Source organism: Mirounga leonina, unplaced genomic scaffold (assembly GCF_011800145.1).
Source record: "Mirounga leonina isolate KUSES-001 unplaced genomic scaffold, KU_Mleo_1.0 Mir_127, whole genome shotgun sequence".
Lineage (NCBI taxonomy): Eukaryota > Metazoa > Chordata > Mammalia > Carnivora > Phocidae > Mirounga > Mirounga leonina.
In genome coordinates this window covers 45,676,271-45,692,009 of record NW_023270316.1, presented here as the reverse complement: position 1 = coordinate 45,692,009, position 15,739 = coordinate 45,676,271, and positions in this window count along the sequence as shown.

Here is a 15,739-nt window from a genome sequence, read left to right as displayed (position 1 = left end):
TACACAGTGACATTCCCCTAACCTAACACAATTGCTGGATACAGAAGCACATCTTTTGACCACTGTGGCTATCCTTGAACTTTTTCTCTGTTCTGCTGTTTTTTCCAGTCAAAAAAATCTTGAAGTTTCTTCCAAGATGGGCTAATGTATCCTCAGGGGTCAGCTCGGATGTTAACATACTGTCCTGACCAAAGGAGCCTTTTCTATATATCCCCACATCATGAAGTTTCTATGTCTGTTCCTGCCTATACTACCCCCTCTGACTGTCAGTCATTCAGGGTTACTGCATTAACATGCAACAGAGAAAGAAGAGGGATTTTTAACTGCCAAATGCACTAGAACTAGATTGTGCCTTGGTTCAGTTCCCTCCTGAGTCCAGCTTTATTATGATAATATTTGACCTCAATAATCTAGTGTCACCCATGTGACATTCTGCAAAACTGTCTACCTCTGTACCAGAGGCCCTCCCACTAGTGGTGGAACACAAAAATAATGCAAAAGAAGCCACCCACATGTAGTTCCACAACTCTGCAATGACCACACACACCACTCACTGTATGGAAGTGCACTCTCTGTCTTCACCAAGACCCTATTCTAACATTGCAAAACAATATAGCTAAGGCACTGCCTGAATTTTCATACGATACATCTTACTCTTTTTATTCCTTCAAGTAAACTGTTTGCTACCATATTTATTCAATTGTCACACAGAACTAATGTGAGCGTAAACGTAGCCAACCATGAAAAATAAATGCCTAGCAGCCAATGTAGATTATGTATTAAGATGTGGGTTATATGGAGGCAGGTTTTGTCTGTAGGGACCTCATCCCCACAAATCCTCAAGCATATATAGCCTTATACAACAGACTGCTCTGTCAGGGCTCCTGCCTCTGAATTCCAGGTGTGCTCGATTTTGCATCTGTTCCTTCACAAGTGCATCAGACTTGAACGACAAACCATATGGCTTCCCTTACTGGACCTACTTTTGATCACAAATACGCACAAATTACCAGTGCAGAGGCTGTGCCACCTGAAAATGCCAAGAGTGAACGGTGTTGAGTTGGGTGCACAGACATAACTCAACGTGAGTTTACGGCAACCCTGAATGTACTGTCTGTTGCTTCTCAGCTGACCCTGATCTGTGGTATCTGGATAACAAATGTGCACATTTAGAATATTCTGTTCAGTTACAGCTCTGCGCTGGGAATCAAACAAGTTACAAACAGCCCCAAGTCCAAATACAGTCGTGACACACCGTAATAGTGTCATTATCGGGCAATAATTCTATGCCTATCACTGACTCCCACTGGCAATAAAAATGATCGCCTGTAGCAAAGTGGCCACAAGCAGACATTAGCAAGGAGACAGCAAATTACACTCAGTCCCGTGACTGTATCTTCAATTAGCTTCGTTTGTGAATGTGAGTCTGTGTATGTGTGTGTACATGTCTGGACCTGTGTGTGTCTGTGTAAAGTCCTAATGATACAGCTTGAAAGAACGTGTTAGGTCACTAGCTCCCTACCAAAAAAAAAAAAAAAAAAATTAAAAAATGAAAAATGAAAAAATAAGTAAAACAAAACAGGAATGCTCATGTTTTAGAAAGTTTCCTGGCATTGCCAGCTGACGAGTTATCATAAAGTGTGTTTTCACTGCACAGCACTTCCTTCTGTATCACAGCCACGGATCTCCAAACATTTCTTCAGGACAAGATGCTTCTTGAGAAGCAAACTCTCTGAGAGCCAAAAATACTTAAAACAGTCCCATACAGTCCCTCAAGCAATGGAAAAGTATTCAGTGAGGAAGATCTGCTTAAAATTTCCAAACAAGGAGAGAATAGACATTTTTTGACTCTGTATAGACATTTTTGACTCTGTATACGCTCACTCATGTATATATTCATGGTGCCTTAAGAAAGATTTTTGTGGGGACTATTGTTATACTCCCTTTATCAGGAACTTATTATAAACACTGCTTGAGGCAGTCTCAGATTACAAGGATTTTCTTACTCAAGGAAAACAAAAACTCATGCTGCCCCATTGGTGCTTTTATAAATTCCTTATTTACTTTACAAATAGTAAAAGGATGACAGAGTAAAAGTGTAAAAGATAGTTGCAAATTAATATTATTTTACAACATTCAAAACCAATCTAATTTTTTTAATGATTAGAAAAGGTTACAAACATTTAATACAAAGAGAAACAGGAGATGTACAAGTTCAAAACTGGAACCAAAGATAGCATGACTGGAAATGTTAGTGGGTTGTTAATCGAAGCTTCTAAGTCCTTTGGCCAGCATCAAGCTTAGTGCTAATCAAAGCAACAAATAACAAAGCACCAAAGTTTGCCCCCATCATTCTGTTTCTCTGTACTTTCCAGTGTGTGGTGAGGTTGGCTGTATTTCAGTGTTATTTACTTACTTGTTATCAACTTAGGTAATGAATTCCACAGTCAAGAGCATCATATGCTTTCTTTCTTTTGGCCAATTGTATTGATTTAGTTTTTTCTCATTGGCAGATAAATTTAGCTTATGTAGCAGCAATTATCCAGAGGGAACATTAATAAGATCCACAAGATATAAGGAGCTTGCTTATGCCTCCTGGACGATCCTTAAAATCTGACTTTGAGACTATCTTTTATTTATGGAAGACAAAAATCTCACTGGCTTCACACTGTTAATCTTGAGTGCAAAGTCACATTTTAGGTCTAACTTTAATAAGCACAGATCCTACCTTTATCAGAGGAACTTAAATTTAAAAAAAAAAATAGCCACTTAAGCTTGAGGATCAAAGACTTGACGGAGATTCATCACTCTCATCCAGGTAAAGTAAAGTTTTAAGGGGCAGCAGTGCTAGGACTTCTGAAACTGGAAATCCGCCACAGGAAAACACATAGGATATTGCTTTGTGACAAGTTGAGGTTGTCTCAATATTAACCCGTTCTACTGATTTTCCCACCTCCTGCCAATATATCAATTATCATTAATTATGCAGGAATAGACTGAACAGAATAGTACAGAATAGATTCTGGCCATATGATGCCCAAAATAATGAGTTAAACCAAGGGTCAAGAAGAGAAATTTGCTGCCATATCCCTAATAATGGGTATCATTAAAGTTATTACTATTAGGTCATTAGAATTTAATAAATGCATATTCTCACCACATCTTAATATTGCCCCATTCCAAAATTGCTAAATTTACCATTTATTTACCTGAGCAGACAAATTTTCTCTCTATTCACCTGGCTATTTAAGAATTCCTTCTGGCAAAAAGCTGGCGAATCATAACCATTATGCAGCTTCTAACATAATTGACTCTCTTATTTCTAAATTATAAGAGATATTATCTTATGTAGGTTTTGACCATCATGAAATTGAAATGATGCTATTTCTTAATGGAGACATCCTTAGAACTCTATAATCCTCAAAATTATAAACTCCATTAGTTGAGATACATATGCTGGACATCTGGCTGGGTTTCCTCACCAGTAAATCGAATTCATCCAGTTTCTAGCCTAGCAGCCATATGACTCAAAATATATTGGTATTTTCAAGGGGTATATCATTTGGTGTCTTTAGGAAGTAGGGATGTTTTTCCTCATTCTGCTTATGGACATTTGGATCCCATGGGTTAGCCTGGTGATGGGTTTTAAAGAGGGCACGTATTGAATGGAGCACTGGGTGTTATGCGCAAACAATGAATCATGGAACACTGCATCAAAACTAATGATGTAATGTATGGTGATTAACATAACACTAAAAAAAAGAAAGAAAGAAAGAAATGTGAGAATGATCAGCACCTGGGTGGCTCAGTCAGTTAAGTGTCTGACTCTTGGTTTTGGCTCAGGTCATGATATCAGAATCATGAAATCAAACCCTGAATCGAGCTCTGTGTTGGTGAGCCCCTGTAGGACTCAGGGTAGAATCTGCTGGAGATTCTTTCCCCCTCCCTCTCCCCCACCGCCTCCCCCCTCTGCTCCTCCCCCTGCTCCCGTTCTATCTCACTAAAATAAATAAATAAATAAGATCTTTTTAAAAAAAAAAAGAAAGAAATGTGAGAATCATAAATGCTTAACTTACTAAAGCTAACAATTGCAAAAGCCCCAACTTAGTATTTTTTGCTTTTGGTAGGAGCAAATATATTTTTAATGTTAAAGCAATAATACCTTAAACCTGATGTAACATTAAAGTAGACATGAGTAAAGTTTTATGCATTTCCATTGAATACCAAAGAGTAACCCTTCATGTTTCACGTATGAATGCATATAGATCCATGTGGTTTTGTTTCCATGTAGTAGTTTTATACATTGCTTTGGAATCTATTCAAGTAATCTGCAAAGCAGGAAGTGGTTGAGGTTCAACTATAGTTACAGTAAACTAGAATGTAGTAGTAAACAAGGTCACACCTAATTTTATCTAGAGAAACAAAGTTAAAGGAAACAAAGAGAAAACAATCAAACAGATGATCATTAAGAAATACAAAGGAAGCAAGAATTTAAGTATTATCATGTACTAATAATGCAATCACATAACAAAAACAGGTTTATCAAAGGTAAAAGATAAAGAGCAGGACACAAAAATTAATGCATTTACAATTTCAACCACCTAATGTTTGAATAACTGGGCTGCTGTCATTGAGAATCCAGCCCTTCGAATGTGGTGATTCAGTCTTCAACAAGGAATGAAGCTGTTGCCATAGTAAGTTCCATATTTCAAAGTTCTGAACCAATACTTCTCATATGAAGACTGTCAGCTGTACCCCAATGAGTATTTTCTTTTTCTTCCTTAATACTTCCTTCTTCCAAATTTTCCTGGGTGCCTGCTCACCCAGAATACTTCAACTTTCTAGCCTCCCTTGCAGCTATGTGTGACCATGAGCCTAAATTTACAGTGAGATATAAACACAAGTCAAATGGTAGTTTTTTAATGCTTTTTTAAAGGTCAGCTAATGTCCACCTTTTACCCTATTTTACTCTGTTTCTTCTTGATGTTGTCTGGAATGCTGCTTTGCCAACAGAAGCTGGACTGACCATTCTATACTGTAAGGTGACCTCAAGAATGGACGACACAAATGGTAGAGCAAGACAGAAGAGATTTGAGCCCTGACACCATAGCACCCATGAATGATCAACTCTAGACTTTTCTGTGAAAATAAATATATTTTCATCTTGTCTAAGCCACTGTTAAGTTCTCTTCTGTTTTGTTTTACCTTGAAGAGCTGAATCTAATCTTTTCTGTGGTGTGCTGATAACCATGACCCTTTAAATTATTGATAATGACTTATTTGGAGAGTGGTCTCAAGGAGGTACATGGTTGTTGCTTAGGAAAAGAAGAAGCCAGGCTTACAAAATTAGCTTTTCCATCAATATCTCTGCCTTCTCTGGAAAGACATCTACCCGCCTATACTTTTACGCTCTCTTTCCCAGTGACTAATTCTGGTAAGAACCTCATTTGCACCAGCCACATTTATCTATTGGGTGGAGTTAACATGGGGATGGCTCTATTCATTCATGGCTCAGTTTCTTGGCTGTGTCTGCCTGAAAACAATGAACATTTATTCTCAACCACCCAAGAAAGAATAAAGTAAGTCAGTCTCTCCCATCCTGTACCCCCCTGTAACTGGGTAGATTAATTCAAGACAGTGGGGATGAAGGGGAAGGGCCCATTTCAGCCTCTGGGCTGAGCCCAATTCTGCAATTGAGCTAAACTATGAATAGGACAGTCACTTTAATCCCCATCCTACCCTATTGTGACTGTTATCAATTTAGGTAGAGCCTTAAGTAGAAAAGGAGTGACTGATGAGGCTACCCTAGAAATGATATTCTGAGCTTTTTTCCACAGTGTATCAGTGCAAAGTCACATCAGGAACCTAAGTGCACTTTAATTCTCAAGTTCTATATATTTGTTCATTTTAAGTAATTTCAATTCTATAAAAAATTCCATAAAAACGCTATATTCTTCTTTCTTCTTCTTCGGGGCAGTGTGTTAAAAAAAATACCCAACAAAACAATATTCAAAAGCATCACCACTCTACATATTAATGATCTGAGCTTGAGAACAAGCACAAAACAAAATAGTACCACTTTCAATCCCCTGAGCAATGTCTTCAATGATACCAATAGGAATGTAATGCTCAGGGAAACATGAGTAAAACTCCAGCGTTCAACGGTTTTTTGGAAACACAGATACCAAACTTGAGATATTCCTAAGAAATGTGCCAGGAAATAAGTCTTACATGGCTGAGCACAGTTAGGTGTTAGCACATCCCAGCAGATGAGGGATGAGTAGGTCTGCACCACTGCAACGGTATCATGCCAACCTATGCTGGAGCCTGAGGAAAAAGGAAAAAAACTCAGTTATCCTAGATTGTCTTTATTTAAAATTTTGATAGTTTGTTCATTATGGATTTTTTACACTACTTTTGATTTAAATATTGCATTGGAATATTATTCCTCTCAAGTGCTGAGCTGAGTTTATTAGCTCCTCCCTAAATTTGGCACCCGAGACGAAAACGTGTGAGGATAAATAAAATGGTCTCAGGGGTATCACCTAGCCCTGGCTCTGCATTTCCACGTCTAGCACTGGTTATGTGTGTGAATTCTGTCAAGTTCATCTGCATTTCTGGACCTTAGAACATCTAATACCAGTAGATGCTTCTCTGCTTCACGTTATCATTTGATCATCAAAAAAGCCTGTTTGATCAGAATATCAAAAACTATTGATCTCTGAAAAAGTTGGCATTAAAGATCCTCGAAGCAATTTTGTTGTTGTCCTCAAAAATACAAGTCCTCTACCTCCCGTAGGCAGATTCGTAATAGTTGGTCAAACCACCCCCAAGGTAAGAGCCACACAGACACTTCAAAGAGCTTCAAATCAGGTGAACAGAAAATTGTGAACCCCTTCGGAGGGACTGTTTTCTTCTTTTTAAAAGGAAGGTACACAAAACTACTAAAACCTGCAGATATTTAATAAGAACCAGTGTCTGTGCTTTGCCTGCTTCAAATCACACAGCATCATCCTAGTGCCAGTCCAGGGCCTCCCCCCCATCCACTGATCCTCACAGCACAGCCATGACAAAAGCCTAGACTAACACTTCTCTTTGCCTCTAGCAACTGCTCAATGTTCTGTTTTATTTTATTTGCCTTCATTATTTGGCTTTTGGTTGGCCACCCAAAATGACCAGCCTGCAGCGACAGCAAACATGGTTCTTTTCCACGAGACCCACAAGACCATTCTATCTATCCTCACATCCCCCGCCTGGCAGGGACAGAAAGATGCCCTTTTGAAGAGCTGCACACAGACACACGCTGACATGTACATTTCTGACGCCCATTTTTGACATGTACAGATGCTGTCGGGAGCGTTGAGATGGTTGGCAAAGAACAGGTATCTTCAGGGATAAAAGCATTACCTAAAATGTAAGATTTTGTCAGGTAATGACCTCACAATTTTCAGAGTATTTCACAATTGCTGCCTGGTGGTGATTATAGGGTAGGGCACAGTGTGCTTAGCAGAAAGGTCCAGATTAGGCCCGTGAGGGAGGTGAGGTGTCTGGCAGGACTGACACGCAATGGAAGATTATAAAACCTGGTCTCTCCAGCCTGACAATGAGCATAGTTAGAAAGGAACTTAATTGCACCATTTAAGATTAGGAAAAGTACAGGGGGAACAAAGTTATCAATTCCAAGCTTAAAATGCCATTGCACAATATGAGAACAAGTACTCATACGAATGGCGCAGCAAGAAAATTTAAAAACCAATAAAATGAAATACTTCTGCACACAGTGGAATTCAGTGCTGCAGGAGATCAGAGAGTCAAATGCAGGAGCTGTATTTTAAAAGGTGGCTGAATAATTTTATGACCACTATAAAAGAGGAGACAGGCTTAAATTGCTGCAGGAGGGTAGGAAATGAGGAAAAACCTCATAACTACAAAGGTAGTAAGATCAGAGTATTTTGATTTGCCACATCTTCTGTGGCTTCACCAGGATTTCTCTTTCCTATTAGCCAAACCCAAGATCCGCTCAACCTCTAAGCCCACGACCTTTTGTTTTGTTCCATGTTGCCCTACCATCTTTTTTTCTTTCACATAACATTACCAAGGCATTTATCATGAACTCTCTGGTGATCCCTTCTCTGGAATTCATACCCACCAAAGTGATTGGCCAGATGCTGTTTACTTTGCACACAGATTCCTGAAACCTGCGTTATGCCTTCAATCCCTCCTCCACTTCAAATCACATTATAGCCCAGAGGAGTTACTGGGAGCAGACTCCAAACTGCACACAGAAATTCCATTAGATTTCAAATCAGTTGCCTTAACCTCTTACGCCCGGTAGACCACAATAATCCATCAGACCACGCTGGTTTAACCACATTCTACCTCTCCCTAATAGCCAACAATAAGCCTCTAGATAAATTGGGATTTTCATTCTGTTGACTGTTGATTGCTTCACACTCCCTACTGGATTATTTCTTGGATGGTGGCACCCTAAAATAATCCCTTGCATTTGTGTAGCATTTCAGAAGCTACAGTATATTTCTATAACCGTATCATTTGATAATAACAGAAGCTCACTACAAAAGTCAGGGTAGGCCAAATACTAATATCTCCTTTTGAAAAACAAGAAATCAAGCCTTATTTCTGCTCAAGTGCTTACATCTTCTGATTCTTGGACCCTTTCAATATGAAAGATGATTTACTATAGCTAAGCAAGTTGGTCATTTTATTCACAAACCTCCCCCCTTCCTCTTCCACTTCATTTAAATGTTCTACCACATTTAGGATGGCCTGCTTTTCTTTCTAATAATTTTAGCCCCTGGAATGCTATTTGCTCCACAAAAACAACCTTCATTCTCTTAAAATAATCTCATATCCTAGGCAATGATCCCTAATACACACATTTCTCTAGGGCTGTTTTCCAAGGCTTCTGAATAAGCATATTTGCATCCATAAAATAGTAAAGAATAAAGTGAATAAAACCCACAATGTTGCTCATTTTATATGCTTCACAGATTCAGGAACATCTTCCATGAGTGTTCATATTTTCACTCATTTATTCAATAAATATTTGAGCACCTCCTATGTGCCAAGACATTGAGGATATGTAGCAGAGGATAAAACAGACTAACATTCTTGCCTGTATTGAGCTTAGATTCTAGCAGAGAAGACAGACAGTAAACAAAGTTAACTAAGAAATTTATGGAATTATTAGGTAGTCTAAAAAGATATAAATTTGATAAAGAAGGAAAGAAGTGTTGGGACAGAGGCAAGGATATGAAATTTAAATAAAGTGGGTAGATAAGCCCTCAACTGAGAAGACGACTTTTGAGTGAGAACCTGAATGAAGCAAAAGAGCTAGCCCTGTGGATATTTGTCAAAAGACCACTCCAGACAAAGGAATAGCAAGTTCAAAGGCCCCAAGGTGGAGCTGTGTCTATGTGTTTCAAGCAACAGCAAAGAAGCCTGTGCGGTCACACTGGAATGAGTGAGGACAATAGTGGTAGAAAGTAAAGGCAGAGAGGCACCGTAGACAATAATATAGGGCCTGGTAAAAGATGGAGAACCATGTGGGCAGAGAATGTGATGAACTAAGTTATACTTAGCAACACCTCTATCTCCTTGGTTGAAAATAAGACAAAAAGGGCAAGAGCATGTGCAAGAAAATCAGTTAGGAGTCTACTGCATTAATTCAGGCATGTGATTCAGGAATTGTGGCAGGGGTGGTAAGAATGGGATAATTTTAGGACATATTTTGAAGGTAAAATCAATAGAATTTGTGACAAATCTTATGTAGAATATCAGAAAATAAGACAGGTCAAGGGTAACACAAAGATTTTGGTCAGAACAAGTAGGTAGATGAATTTTCCATTTAAAAAAAAGATAGGAAAACAACTGTAAGAACAGATTTGGAGGTGGGGGGATGTCAGCAGATATATTTGGGAAATGTTAAGTGACATCCCCATAGAACATCAGGTAAGCATTGTGTATATGGAATATATTCAGATGCATTTAAATACTGAAGTTCAGGGCGCCTGGGTGGCTCAGTTGGTTAAGCAACTGCCTTCGGCTCAGGTCGTGATCCTGGAGTCCTGGGATCGAGTCCCGCATCCGGCTCCCTGCTCAGCAGGGGGTCTGCTTCTCCCTCTGCCCTCTTCCCTCTCGTGCTCTCTGTCTCTCATTCTCTCTCTCTCAAATAAATAAATAAAATCTTTAAAAAAAAAAGAAATACTGAAGTTCAGAGAAGGGGTCCAGGCAGGAGACATAAATATAAACATCATAAACATATAGATGATATTTAAAATCATATCAGTGGAGTGCCTGAGTGGCTTAGTCTGGGACTGACTTCTTTTTATTTCAGCTCAGGCCGAGATCTCAGGGTCACGGGATTGAGCCCCATAGGCTCTGTGCTGGGTGGGGAGTCTACTTAGGATTCTCTCTCTCCTTTCCCCTCCACTCCTCCTCCTGCTGACTCTTTCTCTCTGAAATAAATGAATAAATCTTAAAAAAAAAAAAAAAAAAGAATCATGAGGGATGCCTGGGTGGCGCAGTCGGTTAAGCGTCTGCCTTTGGCTCAGGTCATGATCCCAGGGTCCTGGGATCGAGTCCCACATTGGGATCCTTGCTCAGCGGGGAGCCTGCTTCTCCCTTTGCCTGCTGCTCCCCCCTGCTTGTGCGCTTGCTCTTTCTCTCTCTCTCTCTCTCTCTCTGACAGATAACTAAATAAAATCTTTTTAAAAAATTAAAATTAAAAATTAAAAAAAAATCATGAATCAGGATGACATCCTCTGGGGAATGGAGAAAATGAATGGAAATGAGAAAAAGGTTAAGGAGTAAGGCCTGGCACATTCCAACATGTAGAAATTAAAGAAACAAACTGAGGGTTGCTGGACTGGTGGGGGGTGAGAGGGATGGGGTGGCTGGGTGATAGACATTGGGGAGGGTATGTGCTATGGTGAGCGCTGTGAATTGTGTAAGACTGATGAATCACAGACCTGTACCTCTGAAACAAATAATGCATTATATGTTTAAAAAAAGAGAGAGAGAAGATAGTAGGAAGGGAAAAATGAAGGGGGGGATATCAGACAGGGAGACGAACCATGAGAGACTATGGACTCTGAGAAAAAAACTGAGGGTTCTAGAGAGGAGGGGGTGAGGGGATGGGTTAGCCTGGTGATGGGTATTAAAGAGGACATGTATTGAATGGAGCACTGTTACACGCAAACAATGAATCATGGAACACTACATCAAAAACTAATGGTGTAATATATGGTGACTAACATAACATAATAAAATTAAATTAAAAAAAGAAAAGAAGAATGAGCTGTTATTAAAAAAAAAGAAATTAAAAAGATGAAGAATGTAGTAATGCAGTACCTAGAAAAGTAGAAGGAAAGCTAGGTGTCTTGGAAGTCAAATGGAGAAAATATTTCAAGGACAGAGAGGATATTTATGTCAAATGCTTCTGAAAACTCTAGTAAGTGAGATCTAATTTTTAGATTAAGCAATAAGGAAATCACAGGTGACTCTGATAAGACCAGTTTCAGTGGTACAGTGGGAGTTAAAAGATGATTTGAGCAGGTTAAGAAGAGAAAGGAGTAATTAGAAACAGCAAGTCAGTAGGCAGAGATAACTCTCTGGAGGAAAAATGGGATAATATCCAGAGGAGAAACTAAAGTCATGAGGGTTTTTTTTTTTTAAATATTGGGAAAATAACAACACAACTACAAGCTAATTAGAATAATCCAACAGAGGGGGACTGGGAGCTACAAAAGAAAAGGGTGAGTTGTCAAAATGTCTCTGAATAGGGAAGACAGGATGGGGTCTAATCATTCAAGGCATATTTGGCCTTCACCAGGAATATCATGCTTATTTATAATCAAAGAAAAGAGGGTAGAGTATACAGGTTAAGATGAAAATAGGCAATTAGAGCATGTGGAAGTTTCTTCTGATGGCTTTTCTGTTACCAGGGAAGTAGAAAGCAGGGTTGTTAGGTGAGAGAGAGGGTGGAGGGTGCTGGGAGGACTGAAAGAGAGGAAGAAGTACACAGCACTAAGCTAGGAGCCTGGGAGAATGAGTAGATTGGTAGGATGGCTGGTAGCATTAAGGTCTGCCTTGAAAGTAATGATCATGTGAAACAAGTCATCAGTGATTGTGCATTTTGTCCCACTTGTATCAACGTGGATTCAATCGCAGAAGTGCTCAGAAAGCTTGTTTTAACCAAGGTTGTGATTTAGCTGAGTATGATTTAGCCCAGTATAACAAAGGGAAAGTGGGCAAGGGAGTTGAGAGTATGCAAGTGAATGAGTACAATGATGGGCCATATATTTTAAACTGGATAAGGGATGAGGAGAGGAGGTTTGGGATTTAGGGATAGTGAAAAGGTAGTAGGAACAATTGGGGTGGGGGGAGGTTTAAAAGATTGCTGCAGTTGAGGTACGGGTATCCCTTGCCTTCCTAAAGTTCATGTTACTCCATATCACTCTTAGGAAAGACCAACATTAGTACCTGTATCACTACCTGAAAGAAATCCAAGAGGGTTTTTGCTTTTATGATGAAAAAGGAAACTGTGGTTTTGCAGTGAGCAGTTACGGAGGCAGCACACACAGCGAGCAGCGAGAGGGGCACCCCACTCTCCTTTCCCAGGAGCTACGCCCAGCATCTCAGCCCTGAGCCACCATAGCTTTTAACTGCGTCTGTGAGCATCTGTGCTTTTTCGATTTATTTTGTGCATCTGTTAGCAAGATGTGTCCTAAGGTTTCAGAAAAGCCAGGGAGGGGTTTTTTGTTGAGTCTTTCAACACTCAAAAACGTTTCCATATAAATGAATGGCAACTGCTTCTCTGTTTTATGGGATTTAGCTTAGGAAAGGTTTCATAGGAATGCTCTACTTTCAGATAATGGGGAAACCGGTAATTGAGGGAGTAAACTGGGGAGACAGGGATGGAGTGGTAAGGAGTTAATGGGAAGTCTGAAATTGAGGTAACAGATGTGCATGGGTAACGAAAAGATCGGATTATAGCCAGAGGAGTGGTTGACTGAGGTCCAGTGAGGCAAAGAAACAGAGTACAGCGTACTGGAGAGCTCATATACCTGGCTTTGAAACTGCCAAGAATGGGACGCGAGTGGCACTGGTGTAAGGAGCACTAAACTAAAATCTTCAAGAGGTGAGGGATGCTACTCAAAGGGAGGATGGGCTTGTAAACGAAAGGTGTACAGATGATACTGTACTCTGATGACAGGGGGTAAAAGTTGAGTATTTTTAAGGAAGAGGAGGATAGAAAGAATGATCTATAAGTGATCAGAAGGAGCAAGCAAACTGCCTAACCCACCTCTTGTCTCCTTCTACAAGGCATATAGGAGAGAAATCTGCCATATTTGAGGGGCCTCCGGGGGAAATAATGCCATCAGAGGAAAGCCATGCTTTAGGTAGGCAAGAAAAATGAAAGGAACTTACACAGAAGAGGTTGAAGACATAAGGGCATTTTAGCTGATTAAACTTTTGTTCCAGAAAAGTTAACAAGGCTCAGGAAATAAGTGAGGCAATGGGCATGAGTCTGGAATGATCTGACATTCCTGGGCTTCTCTGGGTAAATGACCTGAATAGGAGTAAAGGGCATGGTGAGATGAGTCCTCAATGGGTCATGAGCTCTCTCCTCCTTTAAGAGTAGGCTCTTATGCAGGTGAATGAGCTCTTCTTCAGGTGTTTGAAGAGTTCTAGACTTCTAATAATGGAAACATGGACATTACAGAGGAACAGCCTTATCCCAATGGCACAGCTATTCTCCTAAACCCTGCCACTGTGCCCGGCGGATTAGTGGCTGTCCCTAGCCTTCTGACCCTTTCTGACTTCTGCCAGCAAGGCTTCTAGGCTGCTGAGACCATGAAGGCCGCAGTGATGGCTCCTCCCTGGTTTCCACCTCTCTCTCAAGTGATGCCAACGTTGTCCACAGAAAGTGAGATAGTTGGGGAGGCTTCAGGAGTTTTAAAGAAAACCCCAACTATGTACATCTGTTCTGTTCAATTGGGTATATGAAATATTCACCAAAATCAATGCTGGAAGGAAGGAATATTGAGAGGCCTACAGCCAATGACACAAATGAATTCTGACTCCTACCCTGATCTATCTGGTTTCCTTTGATTATTAAAATGTTTTCTGAGTGTTAACACATCAAGATCAACTGAGGAAACTGGGGGATGGTAGTAAACTCCAGAATGTCTCCTAGGTAGGATTGCTAGATAAAATATAGAATGGCCAGTGAAATTTGGATTTTAGATAAACTATGAATTTTTTTTTAGTATAAGTATGTCCCACGTAGTATTTTTATTTATTGTATGTTTATTTGCTGTATTTGACAACCCTACCCCCAAAGAATTTTATAAAATTGAGAGAATAGCTAAGCTGGGTATGTCTTAAAGTAGCAAACCCCAAATGAATATGCCTCAGAAATAGTGAAAAAGTTTTAAAGCCTCCTTCTCCTAAAGTACCCATTCTAGGGTCCCTATGTCACCAACTGAGTTTGAAAAGATAGATGCAAAGCTGAAATAAGGTAATAGTCACCTAAGTTATTCCCTCTCTGCTTTGCCTCATGCACTCCATTAATTCCCTATGTCCCCACAATTTCAAGTGATGGTTTAGGGAATGAAGAAAGAAGCACTACGTGAGATCAGATGTGACAACCATTAGAAGGTAGTGTCACTGAGAGTCCAGAGGAATGGGATAAAAAAGAAACACCCTCAGGCATAGACCCCCACCCTGCTACAGGTCTTTCATAGCACTGGCCTCCCCTGTGGGGTCTCTGGCTTAGCCCTGGATAAATAAATATTCTACACCTTCTTACCCTAAACAGTTTTTAAGAAAAAGGAAAGACGGAAGAAATCTTTCCTAATGAAACGTCTTAAAATTCCTGATTTAAATGTAGCGAATCTAGGACAGCACAGTAAGACTGCCACTTGTATTCTATTTAGTTAGAGCAAAGATGATGCTCCCTGATTATTGAAGGTCAGCAGTTACCAGAGCACACCCTGTGTCATACTACCTAATGGCAAGAGTCGTATGACAGCTGAAACATGAAAGAAATGCAGTATATTAAAATCTACTATCAATCCAGTAGGGAAGAGCCAGCTGGATAAATCAGAATAGACTTCAGATAATCACTATATATGAACCTGAAAATTTATCCACATCCCTATCTCAAAAGCTAACACATTTCATGCTCTTTCTCATATTTAAATCTAGATAAGTGGATTTCCAATATCCTTTGAGGATGCAACTGTTGTTAAACACTGTGATTTCATATTTATACAGCTCTTCTCATCATAGGATCTTAGGCCATTTTACCAGCATAATTCAGTATTAATAATCATAAAGAAACAATAATTTCAGCTACATTATTCTACTGGGCACCTAGTCAGGAACACATTTATTTTCCTGGGCATTTGGAAGTTCCTGCTTTATCCTTAAGGAGAAAAAGCAGCCAAATCTTCTGATTCCCCCAGAGGAAAATTAAAAATAATTAAGGCCAGCCAAAAGGACAAAAGAATGATGTTTTCAAACAAACTCCACTTATGGGAACCACTAGAAAACCATTTTTACATGCTCCAAGAAAGAGGAAATTGGTTTGGCAATGTGGTGAAAAATTTTGACAACATTTATATAGGAAAGGAAACTAAGATTCTTATATAGATTAGGCTACTCAGATAAATTTGTATTTTTAAATTAATGTGGCAACTCCCCCAAATGT